We start from the raw sequence: 16,449 nt of genomic DNA, 5'->3' as shown, positions 1-16,449 counted from the left end.
CCCAGGAATTGAACCGGGGTCTCCTGCATTGCAGGCAGATTCTTTACCAGCTGAGCTACCAGGGAAGCCCTGGGTCCTTGTTGGTTATCTGTTATAAATATAGCAGTGTGTACATGTTGATCCCTAAGTGTCCCTTCCCCCCATCCTTTCCCCTGGTAGAGATGTTAATTTTAGGTGTCAGGGTCATAACTTGAGATGACCAGTGAGTAACTGGAGATGGATCACAATTTGAGAGGTCAAGCCTATTGATTTTTGAGGCATTCGTGTGAGATAATAGTTCAGTAGTGCATGTGGTATATGCTTTAGAGTGGAGAATACAGAGAGAGAAATGCAGAAAGCCAGTTTCCAACCTTAGGAGCTGTTGCCAGCCAAGGGGGTGGAGGCAGGGAAAAAGGAAAGTCAGCAAATGAGACAAAGAGGTGGTGGAAGAACACAGAGAACATCCAGGGAAACCATGCGAGGAGAGAATTTCAACAGTGCTAAATGAAGCATAGAGGTCAAGGGGATTGAGAACTTGAGAAAGGCCTATCGGATTTGTTAAGGGAAAGGTCTTTGGAGTCTTAGAAAAATGTGTTTCCAGTGAAGTTTCAGTGCAAAAGTGCATCAGGGATTTTCTAGGTACTCTGCATGACAAGGGGATTAATGTTTAATAAATAAATCCCTTCTGTAATTGCTTTAGCACATATGACTGGATATCTGGGTCTTCAATATTTCAAGGGAAATTATGAGGTCACCTCAGGAAGAAGTTGAGGTTAGATTGCTTGTATTATGCAGATCGGTCCGGTGATTTGGTGTGTTCTGTGAGAGAGAAGCTCTCAAAGCTGAACTGTTGGGCTTGGATTCACAAGGTCAAACTGGCTCTGGGGAAATTTCCTTGGAAAAAGTAAAATCCAATATTTGAAAGTCAATTCATGCGTATGATTATTTTTTAATTTTTATTTTATTCAGCTTTTAATTTGATATTGAAATATAGCTGGATAACAATGTTATGATAGTTTCAGGTGGACAGCAAAGCAGCTCAGCCATACCTATATATGTATCCATTCTCCCCCAAACTCCCCTCCCATTCAGGCCGCCACATAACACTGAGCAGAGTTCCATGTACTATAGAGTAGGTCCTTGTTGGCTGTCCATTTTAAATATAGCAGTGTCATGGATGCTATTGTTTGGTGTATGGTAATGGATGAGTTTGAAAAGTATTTGTCAAAAATGTTGAGTTGTGGAAAACAATAAGTATGACCAATTAAAGGTTATGAAAAAATTAATATTAATTTACATGACCAAAGAAATTTTGGTCAACGTTGCACCAACACTCTAAATTTAGACTTATCAATGGAGATGATAGGTTAGATATGGTGAAGACCTCAAATTTTTCACAACTCAAAGGAGAGAAGTTTGTAGAAAGAAAACAGACTTTCCAGTTTGTCTCCTCTTCAATTGATTAGTGGTAGCCTCATTAGTCAGAAAAGATGGAACTTTAGGTGTAACATAGTAAGATATAGATGTAAGTAGATGAAAATGTACTGTTTTTCTGGTGAGTTAAATATGTGATTTTGAATTTATAATCATAGCAAGCTACTTGAAAAGGGGTGAAGGTAGAGATAGGATGAATTTTTTTTTTCTTTAGCTCATTTTTCTTTCTGTTCTTAGGCATATACTTAGGTAGTAGATGCCCAGAAATAACTAGGGGCTAAATACAGTTTTGCTATAATTGAAGTGGTGACTTTAGTATTTATACAGATTTTCATGTCTCTACAGCAAAACATGAACTGCTTGTGTTGTATCTCTGATTTAAAATATAGTGTTTTTGAAGTACTTTATAAAATGTCATGTAGGTGGGTAAACGTGAATTTGTGCTTAAACTCAGATTGCATGGGAATCTGAAAATTTCCTGATTGTTCAAGGTAATGCATGACTGTGATATTCATGAGAGCTTGTTTCATCTTGACTTCCCCCAAAGCTGTAGTATACAGTGCATATTGAATAGAGCCAATAGTTGTTGAAAGGTCTAGAAACTTTCTAAATTTACTTATTTGAACTCTACATTGTTACCAAAAAACAGATAGTTTTTTGTGACAGATAGGTGACAGATAGTTACTACATGAATGTAAAATAAATTATAAGTAAGTGGGAAAATGAAAGGGAAAAAAAGGATAGCAACTTAAAAGGAGTCAAGAAAGAACAAATGTAAATCCATGAAAAGTCATGGCCATGTGGTATATATAGGCCTCATTTTTGTTTTTAAATTTTCTATCAATAAGAAACTTGATTGCTTATTCCTCTTATAGAGACAACAAATTAGAAACAAATCACTTGTTTAGAAGAGGCACAGGTTTCACCAACCCAGACCCAGAAAGAAATAAAGAGAGCTATTATTTATATGATACAGTGAACAACAGCTTGGTTAGAGACCAGGCAAGTTCTCATGAGCTGACTCCATGAGTCTAGACTGCCAGTGTCGCATGAAAAAGTCAATTCAGTGGTGGCTCTCCAGGGTCAGTTAGCTCATTCTTTTGATCCTTAAATTGAGGGTAACTGCATTTCTTTCCATTTCACGTGTTTTGAGCTTTCAGGGTATCCATTTACAATCCAGGACGTAGCCCTGTCACACTTAAGGTCAGAGCCCTCCTACTGAAAGCATTCACTGTATGCTCACGCTCAATCATGCTTCAGTCATGGCTGCCTCTTTGCGATCTCATGGACTGTAGCCCACCAGACTCCTCTGTCCATGGAATTTTCCAGGGAGGAATACTGGAGTGGGTATGAGCTGTCCTCTTATTGTGAACCAGTGAAGAGGATGAGTTTTCATCACATCAGTGAAGGGTGAGGTAATGGTTACACAATAATTTTTTGGAGTAGATGATAAAGAAATTCCAAGGAAGAAGTTAGGGTCTTTGGTTCCCCAGTGAATTTAAAGGAGAATTTAACCTGGAGAATTTTCTGGAGAAATTTCCAGAAATAGTTTTCATGTTCCTTCCAAAACTAGGAGTATACTAATAACCTCAGTAAATTCTTTCTGGAACCAGATGGAACATTTCAGAAAAATAAGAGTAAGATTTCTGTGAGTTGAAGGGAGAAGCAAATTCTCCCTTCCAGAAAGCTTTCCCCTGTGAATTCCTCTAACAGGTATGAAGTGTGTCTTCACTCTGGAGCTCCCTGTTCATTGTATTTTGCTTGGCACTTGATTTGGGTTCTTGGAGACCTTGGTAAACTCATCACATTAGATCATGGGTTGATGTAAGTTCATGTTGGGATGTTTTTATATTGGTTGGGACTTGGCTAGGGGAGGAATGTATGTCTTCAACTGGTCTTGAAAGAGATTAAACTCATTTGAATTTTTTTTATGTCAGTGGAATGGGTAGTAATATTTCTTTTGCGTGGAGCTAACAAGTGTGCCTGTTAGAATAACATTCCTGAGCACATGATGAATCAGTGACTGATTAAGGAAGGCATCTGGAAACCACTTTTGAGGGAGATTTTGCCATTAATTATAGACGATACACATGCCATTGATTTAAGGACAAAAGACAGAAATTACCTCTTAACAGATTGATTTCTATCTATTGAATGTTCTCTTTTATTTTTACTTTTTAAAATTTATTTATTTTTAATTGAAAGATAATTGCTTTACAGTATTGTGTTGGTTTATACCAAATACCAACACGAATCAACCATGGGTTTACCCATGTCCCCTCCCACTTGAACATCCCTCCCACCTTCTTACCCATCCCACCCCTCTAGGTTGTTATTGAGCCCTGGTTTGAGTTCCCTGAGTCATACAGCTAATTCCCACTGGCTATCTATTTACATATGGTAATGTATGTTTCCATGTTACTCTCTCCATACAGCCACCTCTCCTTCCTCCCTCCCCCTCCGGTCACGTCCATAAGTCTGTTTTCTATGTCAGTGTCTCTGTTGCTGCTCTGCAAATAGCTTCATCAGTACCATCTTTTTAGACTGAGTGTTCTCTTTTAATTTAAACTTTTGGATGTGTCTTAAAAGTAGTTGGTTTTCTTCAACCAATGATATGGAAAGAACCAATGATACCCACAATATAAATATTATATTTATAGTTATATTGAGATTAAAGCATAAGTCTCTAGTCAGAAGGGTAGTGTTTCCATTGCAAAAAATTCATCTTGTTCCATAAAAGAGATTCTTTATAATGTACTGCTTTTTTTCTTTTTAAATTGCAGTTTTGTTGAGATACATAATTGACATACAGGACTGTATATGTTTAAAGTGTACAGCATGATGACTTGACTTACATATATTGTGAAATGATCACCATAATATATAATTTAATGCTTTTATGAGACTCTTTATTTATCTTTCTACAGTTCTGACCATTTAGGTATGCTCAAGTATAAAATATGCTTATTCAGACCTAAAGTTTTAGGTATGGATGACCGAGGGCAGTAATTTCAATGACTCAAGTGGAGAATAGAGCTCCTTTCTGTTGGGAATGATAATTGGAGACTAAAGTTTAGGAACAGCATAATTATAGATGTAGATTTAGGAGTTATCTATTTTACCTCAAAATATTTTTTTATTGCAAAAGTAATGTATATGTGTATGTATTGAAGAATACCCTCCTAAATTTGTATATTAAACAATATATTTTTGACAAAAATGGTAATGTTCTATAAATACATACTATCTTCAAAACCTACTCTTTCTTCCTAACAGTATCTCACCAATGTCTTCCTAGATTATTATATAGTTTTATAGCCAACCCAGTATCATTTTAAGGCTGTTGTACAGATGTACCGTAATTTACTTAACTGTTCCCCTGTTTGGGGATGTTAGGTTCTTCCTCATTTTGGTTACTATAAGCAGTGTTTTAACAAATATCTCTGCAGTTAAATTTTTGAAGCCATCCATAGTTATCTCCTTAGAATAAATTCCAAAAAGTGGAATTGCTGGGTCCAGAAGCAGAACTGGAAGCTTCTGCTACAGATTATCACAGTTATCCTCCACAAAGTCTGTCTCAATTTGCAGTATAGTCAGTGGTATATGAGAGGGTATATGTAGGTGGCATTCTCTTCAAAGGTGATAGCCGAGGCTTTGCCATCATAATGTAACTTGGAATGATTGACAGTTTAGCTTAGCACCTGGGACCTCCTTCTGGGAGTTGGACCATTCTTCAGCTTCTACTTTGTCGCGGCTGATAATAGTTTAGGCTGAATCTATCCTGAGCCAGACTCCTCCTTCTTACAATTTAAAATGACATTCTTGGATCAATCATGGACGGTGGCAAAGGGAGGACTCCTTTCCTCCACCCCCACCCTCCACACACACACACACACACACACACACACACACTTGCCTGTCAGGTTCTTCTTCAGAGCTCTCTACTGAGATTCTGCCATGCTCAGAGCTAGGTCATTTCCCATTTGAGTCTAGCACACAGAAACTAGGGGCTGTTGCTCTGCCTTTGGACTTAGAGCTGGAGAAAAATTGTCTCTTGATCCTATGGGATAGCTTAGACCTTGGAACTGCAAACCCAGGTATTTATGCCGGACTGGCTATTTCACCTCTAGTTTGGAACACACAGGTCCTTTTTAATACCCATGTAAGGGATTTTCAGGGGATTTACCTTGATTTTCCTAAGAGAGGAGGCAATCACAGAACCGAATCCCTTTTCAAAATTGATTGGAGAAGGAAATGTCTGTAGTCCCTCCTGCCTTTTCACTTTGAAAGAGTCTTCATTATGGGAGTGTGCTCAACCATGTCATGATGGAAGCTGTCCATTCTTCCATTTCTAAAGCACTGTGCCATTGTGCTCTTGTTTCCAGGTCTTTAGTTGTCCTAGTTTGAACCAAATCTTTTAAACTTTTTTTTTTTTAATTTTATTTCTTTAAATCATGCAAATAAAATTTTAACATATTTTTATTTCCATAGTCGAAGCAAAATGGAGTCAAAAGCAATATAATAAAGAACAAATAATGGAGCAGCAAGACAAAGCCTCTTTTAATCATTTTGCTCTTGAGTCCTCTCCAACGTTATCCTTCTTCTCTTTTCTCTTGGGATTTATATGCATTTAAATGCACATATAGAAAGATTAACTTGTGTTTTGTAATAGTTAGTAATTGACCTACCTTGGGTGTAACGGTCGATGAACCGTGAGCCTAAAATTTCAATTTGTACCTTTTAGTGGCATGCAACACTTCATGTTATAAGATATGTCTGGGTAAATGGCAAAGCTGTAGGCTTCTCAGGTTTATTCTTATTTAGAGTTGGATATGTTTTCTGTTTGGGGTCCATTAGTTACTTTTGAACATATTGTGTGCATGCTCAGTCGCTCAGTTGTTTCTGACTCTTTGCAACCCTGTGGACTGTAGCACTCCATGCTCTTAAATCCATGGGGTTCTCCTGGCAAGAATATTGGAATGGGTTGACATTTCCTTCTCCAGGGGATCTTCCCAGTCCAGGGATCCAACCTGCATCTTCTTCATTGGCAGGTGGATTCTTTACCACTGAGCCACCTGGGAAGCCCGGTAGGCACACTAAACTAAATCATAATGTTTTAAATATATTTGGAAGACTGAAATATAATTTGATAATTTCTGCTGGTTATTTGTATTGTCTCCTTGATGTTTTATTAATTTCAAAAGTGGCTTACTTCTGTATATTTGGCATACCTTGGATTTGATCATTTCAAATGTTGCTCCATTTATGACACATCCTTAAAACTCTGCTCTCTCAGATTAAAATGGAGAAGTATTTGGTCTTTGTAGATATGTCATTTCCACAGACATATTGGTTTGCAATATTGGCTGAGTGATAGGAAATAAAGGGTAGAAAATAAGAAATTATCCCCCATTGGCTAGTACGTTGTTCTCTCAAATTATCTGGATTTTAAAGTATTATTTGGAAAAAAATATCCCCTAATCTTTTATTAAAGATAAAAGACAAGCTCTTACAAAGTATAGGTTGTTTGCAGGACTGAGAAATATTGGAAATATGTCTTGGCTCAACTAGCTGGCCACCCTCGAGAGCCAGTAATACCAAGTGGCTCAGCTTAGTTGCGCTCAGTGGCAGGAGACATTCTGAGGTTTCCCATGTGTTGGGAGGGGGCCCAAGACAAAGAGGTCCTTGTAAAACTCAGCTAGAGACTTGGCCATGGGACAGAGTCCTTGAAGAATCTGCATTAACCGTGCCTTGCCCAGGGGCATGCAGCTATCGCCCCTGTACTATAAACCATCAGCATCATGGACTGAGTCTGCATCTCCAGATAGATACTTTGAACTTCTTTAGCTTATTGACGTTATAATTATCCCTGAACCCTGGAGCTGCCCTTGTAACATCACGTGCTTTTTCTCCAGAATCATATCACATTCATCGTTAAAAACTGCTTACTCTGTTTTCTCACATATGGCTTTTTTTTTTTTTCCTGTAGAAGATGGTTACTTAGCCTCACATCTTACTTTCATATTTGCCCTGTATGTGTACATATTGTTGTTTAGTCTCTGAGTCACATCTGACTCTTCTGCGATCCCATGAACTGTAGCCCACCAGCTCCTCTGTGCATGGGATTTCCCAGGCAAGAGTACTGGAGTAGGTTGCCATTTCCTTCTGCAGGAGATTTCCTGCACCCAGGGATCGAACCCATGTCTCCTGCATCGGCAGGTGGATTCTTTACCACTGAACCACTAGGGGATTTCGCATGTCGCACGTATGAATAAAATTTTAAAATCCACCAATACATTTGTTTCTTTTGCCATTGTAAACAGAGAACATGGTATCCTAGTATTTGAAATCAGAGGACTGTGGGTTCAGGTTTTGCTTCTGCCACTTAATAGCACTCTGACCTGCTGAGGCTCTTTTTCCATTACCCTTTCCCATCTTGGTTGGGATTTGTGAGCTTCAAGTGAGGTAATATAGTTAAAAGCATTCTGTGAACTGTAAACTGCCATGCAAATGTTAATTATTGTTATTATTTTAAATTTACTGTCTAGTATAATCCAGCATTAGTAATGAATGCCTCATGAGTCCTCTTAATCCCAGAGAAGATATAAACTTAATATACCCTACTTTGGTGGTCAGAAGCTATATTCATTTAAGAGCTACTGATAAGGAGTGAAAGTTGCAGATACACTGGGGTTCTGTAAGCAGCCTTGGCTAGAGAAATGGAAAGAGGCTGAGAATAGAGATCAGTAATGGCTTAGTTTCTGTACAGCCTGGTGAAAGACTACAGTTTGAAGGATTAACTTCAATGTTGAGGCTGATAGTGTTTTATACTTCACATTGATACTCCAAGGGTAGCATTTATCAGCTATTAAAACAGTAATTTTGTGAATCACTAAATACACACATATGGTCAGATGTGTATTATGCTTTTTCAGGGAAATGATCTAGATGTTTTGGTGAAAGTAAGAGTCCTTTGGTTACACAATCAACAGTATAGGAAGGAAGATTTCAGGATTTCCGAAGGTGAGTTTCACATCCTGGAAAATGTGTTTCCCTCAGTTGGACTCCAGAGTCATCTTCAGGTTAGAAAATGTCAACAGGAAACAGTTCTGGTTCAGGAAGAGATGGATCCTGTTTCTCACTTTGCAGAAAGGTTTCTGGGGGTCAGTAGGGGGCTTGATTTTCTTCCAGCCAGCCTCATAGATAAGTGGCTGGTTTCATTTCATTTTTTTGGCTTCATCTTCAGTTTATTTCCTTGTTCTTTCCATTGGAAACTTTTCTGCTGAAAATGTGCTTTGGGGTTCAACTTTAGTGAAATCTTGGCAAGTTTTATTTATGAGTCTAGTTCTTATGTTTATCCTTATAACATCTTTTTTGAAGCAGGACATTTGACACATCTAAATGTCCACAATGTGAACGTCATTTATAATCCTAAAGAAAAGTTTTATTCTAGGTTTTCCTGAAGGGTTGAATTAGCCAAGTTACGAGGTTTGGTTTTGCCGTCTGTGAGACAGAAAAGTGGCGGGAGAATGTGCTGTGACTTCAGCCAACTGGCTGTCTACCAGCCTCCCTGATTTCTTGGCCATAGGAAATAGGGCATTTGGAGACAGGTGCTGAGGAAATGAATAACACTTACTATGACAAGTCTGACACATTCCCAGTTTTGTTCTCTATTTTTGGTGTTTGATGCTTTTGTTGTATTGGGAAAGATGTTATAGCTTAGTAAAGATGTTATTTTATTTTAGTTTCTAAGGTAGAAGTGATTACTATAGATGTGGCTGCTGCTGCTGCTGCTGCTAAGTCACTTCAGTCGTGTCGGACTCTGTGCGACCCATAGACGGCAGCCCACCAGGCTCCCCCATCCCTGGGATTCTCCAGGCAAGACCACTGGAGTGGGTTGCCATTTCCTTCAATGCATGAAAGTGAAAAGTGAAAGTGAAGTCGCTCAGTCGTGTCCGACCCTCAGCAACCCCATGGACTGCAGCCTTCCAGGCTCCTCCATCCATGGGATTTTCCAGGCAAGAGTGCTGGAGTGGGGTGCCATTGCCTTCTCCAATAGATGTGGCTAGGAGGCACGTATTTGAGTTGAGACCTATATACTTATTCTTGTGGACTTGGAAATAATGGTGACTTTTTTCAGTCTTTGTTGTTGTTCGGTCGCTAAGTTGTGTCTGACTCTTTGTGACCCTTTGGACCACAGCATGCCAGGCTTCCCTGTCCTTCACTATGTCCCTAAGTTTGCTCAAACTCATGACCATTGAGTCAGTGATACCATTCAGCCATCTCATCCTCTGTTGCTCCCTTCTCCTCTTGCCCACGGTCTTTCCCAGCATCAGGATCTTTTCCAGTGTTTTTGAGTTAAGAGCTATATGCTTATACTTGTGGGATTGGAAATAATGGTGATTTTTTTTTTCAGTCTTCACAAAGGAAAAGGAAATATCTTAAAAACAACCTGGTTGTTGATAAAGTGTGTTGTTGTGGTAAAAAAAAGCAATGTTGCTGAGAGTAATGAATTAAAAAAAATCTTGCTGAACATGGATGTTTCCCTTAATGTCTCTAAACATGTTTTCTTGTTTGTAAAATGATATTTCTTGGTAATTGTTAAAGTCCTTTCTAGATCTCAAATTTTGTGATTGTGATTTTTCTCTGTAACTGTAATGACTGATTCCTTTCACAGAGTGTAACGGTAAGTGGTATTCCTTATTAATGAGAATTACCTTTAAAGATATAAAACAGCAAACTTTGTTGCAAAGGGAACGTATGGATACAGACCTCTGGGCTTGAACTTAGCTGGTTGTCTGTAGTTCACTCTGTGATGTGTGGACTACCTGCACTGTGAACTCTAGGCTGTTTCTCCATGCCCAGGTGTGCTGAGATTCAGGAAGGCAGGCATTCTATCCTCAATGTGTAGTTTTCAGTAGCCTGTCTCTAGGCAGGACGCATGTGTTTCAGTGGTGACCTTCAGTGGCAGCCTTCATCGTATGACTCTGGTAACACTGAGCCTGGGACTTTGCAACCAAATGGGAAGGGAGGAAGGTGCTATGTTAGGCTCACATAGGGTGTTTTAGAGATGGAATCATCACTTACTTTAAGCACAGATTTTGGTAAATGGAATTTAGATAGATTGCTTTTCAAACTCTGTCATGTTTCCTTAAACTTTTTTACTTTTAGTAGTAATTGCATTTCTGGGGCTTACGGTAGGTGTATTTTATTATAAATGAAGGTTTCCATCTACAAAAGAAAAGTCTAAAAATCAGGTTGTGCCCATCTTTTACTCTCTCTAATTTCCATCAGATCTCATTTCCTCTGTTTTAGTCTCTGCTCTGAATGTGGTGGTGATCTTGTGTGGTACATCTCATGAACTTGAGGCACATTATGGATATAAATCTGAGGATTTATCAGAAGAAGGGAGGGATAAGTAAATGCTCAGATGGGATGGTGGGGTCAGTTGATCTATCATTCATGTAATGGTTCTTTGGGAATAAAGAAATGCACGCAGATTGGTTGTTGATAATAAAATTTAGCTCAGATGGCAATCACACAGTTGTAAGTTTCATTTCACAGCAGTGCAACAAGCCTCTTAGTGTTTCACACATTTTTCTGTCTTACTGTCAGAATGTCTGAAGATGACTTTGCTGCTCAGACTTAAAGGCGTTTTTTTGGTCTCCCAATGTCTTTCCCGAGGACCATCACTTGAAAAACAACTCTCCAAGTATATATGGATGAAAAGTATCTATTTATGACCCATCCCATTTTACTTTTTGATTAGGAATCATAATATCTGTTACCCTCAGCACAGAGAAGAAAATGAAAGGTCCTCGTTTAATGATGTAAGCCAGGATCAGAATCACAAGATTGTGTATGAATTCAAAGGCTGCCTGCTCTTTCTCAACAGAGCTGCAGCTATAGCATCCCAGGTATTTATTTATTTGTGGCTGCACTGAGTCTCAGAGAAGGCAATGGCACCCCACTCCAGTGTTCTTGCCTGGAGAATCCCAGGGACGGGGGAGCCTGATGAGCTGCCGTCTATGGGGTCGCACAGAGTCGAACACAACTGAAGCGACTTAGCAGCAGCAGCAGCAGCACTGAGTCTCTGTTGCTACATGCAGGCTTTCTCTAGTTGCAGCAGGTGAGGACTACTCTCTAGTTATGCTAGGCAGGCTTCTTACTGTGGTGGCTTCTCTTGTTGCCAAACACGGGCTCTAGGGTGCACAGGCTTCAGTGTTGAGGCACGTGGGCTCAATAGTTGTGTTGCATGGCCTTGGCTGTGTCCTTTCTGAGTTTGATTTGTTCTTTCATTCATCAAACATTTGTGATGGAGAGACACAGCAGCGTGCCCAGGCACACTGTGCTAGGACTGGAGAAAGAGTTAAGATATGATCCCTGTTCTCAGCCAGGCCCATGGAACCTAACAATCTAATAGGAGGGGCAGCAGAGTTATGAAAACTTAATTATAATTTTGCAGTGTCAAGAGCGATGTCATAATGCTTGAGAGACACACAAGTACTTTGTGCACCTCCAGGAGACAGGAGATACTGATTAATTCTATCTGGATTTAGAGGAGGCTTTAGAAAGGCAAAGAGCCGGACACCACTGAGTGACTGAACTGAACTGAACTTAGGAAGGCATTGACAACTAAATCAACCAGTGAAGATGAGAATGGGTTACGTTTTATTCATCTTTGTACTGATATTTCACAGGGTATTGAGTACAGTGCCTAACAGATAGTAGGCCCTCAGGAACAAATTGGATACTGATTTGCAAGCCTGACTTGGTTTGAAAAGCTCTTCCTTCCCATGCTTCTGGTCATAGCTCTGTACTTCTCTCAAACCCAGTTCAAGCCTATAATTCTTTTTCTGTCGGTACACCATTATGGTTAAAAGCATTGACTCTGGTTTCAGTTCCTATTTCTGCTACTTATTGGCTATTTGACCTTGGGCAGGTAATTTAACTACTCTGTGTCTCAGTTTCCTCATCTATAATGTGGAGACAATAATGGAATCTAGCATTATATTAAATGAAAAAAATTAAATGCAAAGACTGAGCTTTAATAATAGTAATCACTTAATAGCTATTAACAATTGCTATGTTTCATTTACACATCTTTGCCCTGGGCTTCCTTGGTGGCCCAGTTGGTAATGAATCCACTTGCAATGCAGGAAACCCAGGTTCAATCCCTGGGTGGGGAAGATCCCCTGGAGAAGGACATGGCAACCCACTCCAGTATTCTTGTTTGGAAAATCCATGGACAGAGGAGCCTGGTGGGCTACAGTCCGTGGGGTCGCAAAGAGTTGGACATGACTGAGCAACTAAACCAATTGCCCTGAGTTCATTTATCTCTAGTGTCATCTCACAAATGCTTGTTGTGACCAGCAAAAATAGCATTTTCTGGTACATTTTTTGATTGACAGGGAAAAAAAGAGAAAGTGACTTATTTTAGGAAGCGAGCTGTTTATTCATGGTCTGCTCTTTCTTTAAACCTTTGATCATAAGGACCTGGTTAATGCCACAAGGAGCTCACATGTGTTTTGCTAATTACAAATCATGCTTCTTGGCAGCCCCTTTAACTGTTCAAATGACCTCCAGATTCTGATTTTTCTTCATTCTTTATTAATAGTTAACAAACTGTTTAATGCACAGCGGGAAAGCCAAGTAAGCCTGAAGGGTTTAGAAAATGGCATGTGAAATAGTTGTAAACTGTTTCAGTAAACATTAAATGGGTAGCAATTACTTAACGTGATTGCCTAAGTTTCATTAAAGTACTTAAGAGAAAAATATGTGCTTAGTGCTGCTTTAATTATAAGGAACTCATTAGGGTAGCCTCGATCTAAGGTTTACCAAACCAACCTAATTCATAAACTCACCCAGGGGGTCTGTTAAAAATACAGATTCCTGTCTCGCCTCTCTCCCTTCAGACCAACTGAGACTTGGAACCTTGGTAATCTGTATTTTTAATCACCTCAGGTAAATGTGATGATCGGGCCTATTTGAAAAACACAACTCAGGTGTTGTCTTGGCTAAAAGCCTGCTTTAGATTTTTGCTTTCAACTGTCGGAAAAAACACTTAAAGATGCGTCAAATGTAACTGGCTACCAGGGGTTAACAGTGGTGAATGTAGAATGAGAGTAGTGGAGAAAACGGACGTCTGAGCGTCGCTTGCCTTCCTAGGCCATCGGCTTGGGAAGCCACACCACCATTATTTGACTACAGCCAGAACTGCTGTCTAGCTCGACTCAAAAGTTAGTTTAGTTTTTTCAGGTTGGTGAAGACTATAGAATGAACATAAGGTAAGCTTATCAGATGTCTGATAAGTGGAAGTGGTGTTTTTGTGAACAGATTTGCAAGAGAAATGCTCAGTACAGTTTTGAAGCCAGGTAGCTGGACCACAGATCTGTTAAATTGTTAGGAACAAACAAAAGCAGCCTCTATGTTCTCAAGGTGTGTGCAGCTAAGAAGACAAAGATACTGACATGCAAAGTCAACCTGGATAGGTGTCCACAGCTCCTTATCACAACTTTGTAGATGTATTTATAGTTCTTTATAAGAATTACTGAATATCCTCCTTCCCCACCCCACCAGTTGACACTGCCCTAAACAGCTTTCTAAAACACACACCTGGTTTAGCCACTCCCTGCTTCAGGCCCTCAGCACTTCCCTATTGGTATAAGAGGATAAAGTCTAAGTGCCTTATCAAAGTGTATAGGGCCATTCACAATTTATCATGTATCTATTTTTATACTCAACTCTTTCTTCTCTTACCACATTTTAATGCTCTGTGCTCCAACCACACTGAACTGGAGGCCTCTAAAATGCTTTAAGAAAAACAAAAAAACAGCATTATTCTGTTAGGGCCCATAGCATAATGCCTGGTAGGGGCTCAATACACAGTAGGTGTTTATTAAGCATCAGTTGGATGAATGAATAAATCAAAAGCTCTTAACACAATTGCTGTAATTATCTGTTTACATGTGGGTTTTCCCCTTGTGAGATGTGAGCCCACTCAGCACTATGACATATAGTTTACTCATTACATGTATATAGTATACTAATTACACATATGTAGAAACTTGTTACAAATGTGAATGAATCAATAGGCTACCCGAAAGGATCACGGACGACATCTACTTTGCACATTCATGGTCAGCCCTTCGTAATCCATGCTATTGAAGGGAGATTGAATAAGCCAAACATATTAAATAATAGTATATTTGATTTTCTTGGAATTTATAAAATTATCAAGCCAAACAATGACTGACTGAATCTTGAGAGACTGGAAATTTGGCTGACTTTCTAGGTTCCTCCCTTTCCAGTGGAATTCTTTGTTTTTTTTCCCCCTCTGTTGTATGTCCAACAGCATCAAACATAAAACTCATACAAATATCATATATTTAGGCAGAGCTGACCTGTCCAGAATCACATCCCATCAAGGTTGAGAAGGCAAGTAAGTGTGTTGAGCTGAGTAAGGATTGGGCTTGTGGGCTTGTGTTGGTTTTCCTGGGAAAACAAAAATAGACAAGAGATTTTGAATAGTCATTGTATTACTTTATCATGGCCAGTTTGGTTACGATGAGAAGCTGAAAGGAATGGATGAGAGTTTATCTGAGTCACTTGGATGCATTTTGAGCCATTGCCAAGCTGTGTGCTGGCACTGACTTAGCCCTTCTTCTAATGGATACAGAAAAGTCTTTCTTCTCAAACTGGGCTCCAGATGCTTCTGAGGTTGAGTGGTGTGGAACACAGGATAAATATATAATATTTACCTGTAGCATCACTTTTGCGTATATATTTGGAAGGAAATATTTTGTAATAAAATAAAACATAAATTTATTAATTTTAAGTGTAAAATACATGAGAGTCTTTAAAGTTTCAAGGCAAAGCATAGAGATTTACAGAGATATTTTGAGACTGGGTGGATGCCTCAGTTTTCCCCTCTGATTAAAGTTTTAAGAACACATTAGCACATTAGACTAAAGTATTGGTTGGTAACATGGATGATTTAATAACCATAGCATAGCCATTTTCAACTTAAAAGTGCACATTTTAAAGTCTTTGTTTTTGACTTCTTCACTGAGGAGGGCTCTGCAGTTTCTATCACCACTTCTTGAGCACAGAGGATAGTGATAGGATCTTTAGCTTCCCTTTGTTGCATAAAAAACCAGTTAGGACCCAAAGCTTCAGAGAGAGATGCCTTTCTGAGAACAAGTTAAATCACGAACTGCTTTATTTTGAGCCAGTTGGAGGTAGCATACTGCTGGCAATTCCGAAGCATTAAAAAAACAAAAGTTATGGTTATTAATTTTTGAAGACACAAGAGCATGAATCAATATTATAGCAGTGTCAGTATCGCCGTAGGAACTGGTTTCTACTGAATGTGGCAGCAAAATAAACGTTTGCAGATTATTTTGACGGAACGTCATCCACTGGGCTTCAATTTATTCGCCCGGCAGCCTTACTTTTGAAACAGAGTTGCTGCACTTGAAGTAGAGAAGAAAATCCTTCCTCTGAACATTTCTGACATTGCTGGACTTAGCAAATGATTCTATTTGCAAGCATTTGTAATGTAGATCTGCAAATGTTTTTAATTGGAACTGAATATGTTGCTAAGAGATGTGCCTCGAAACATCTGTCTGACATGTTTCACTGAGGTGGAGATTAGGGAAATGAGTCCATAAAGCAGAGTGGTCAGCTGGTCACCATGGTGGTACAGGCCATTTTAAAACACAGATTACATGTGTTTTTAAAAGTTCTCTAGACAGGGCTGTAAAATGGAAAGGTACTTTTTCAGCTAATGTGCTGAATTGTTGTAAGCAGTAATTGACCCTGACTGCTGCTGCTGCTGCTAAGTTGCTTCAGTTGTGTCCAACTCTGTGTGACCCCATAGACGGCAGCCCAGCAGGCTTCCTGGTCCCTGGGATTCTCCAGGCAAGAACACTGGAGTGGGTTGCCATTTCCTTCTCCAATGCATGAAAGTGAAAAGTGAAAGTGAAGTCACTCAGTCGTGTCCGACTCTTAGCAACCCCATGGACTGCAGCCTAC

The 16,449-nt window shown here is 39.3% G+C and overlaps 1 protein-coding gene across 3 annotated transcripts in view; it reads left to right on the top strand.

Moving 5' to 3' along the window:
- The window catches only part of SLC4A4 (solute carrier family 4 (sodium bicarbonate cotransporter), member 4), a 364,017-nt gene that overhangs the window by 114,955 nt on the left and 232,613 nt on the right, over positions 1-16,449 (top strand). The gene's annotated exons all lie outside the window — the stretch shown is intronic.

The sequence above is a fragment of the Bison bison genome, unplaced genomic scaffold (assembly GCF_000754665.1).
Source record: "Bison bison bison isolate TAMUID 2011002044 unplaced genomic scaffold, Bison_UMD1.0 scf7180017864110, whole genome shotgun sequence".
Taxonomy (NCBI): Eukaryota; Metazoa; Chordata; class Mammalia; order Artiodactyla; family Bovidae; genus Bison; species Bison bison.
Note: the sequence above shows the minus strand (reverse complement) of the source record. Positions and strands in the feature narration are given on the sequence as shown.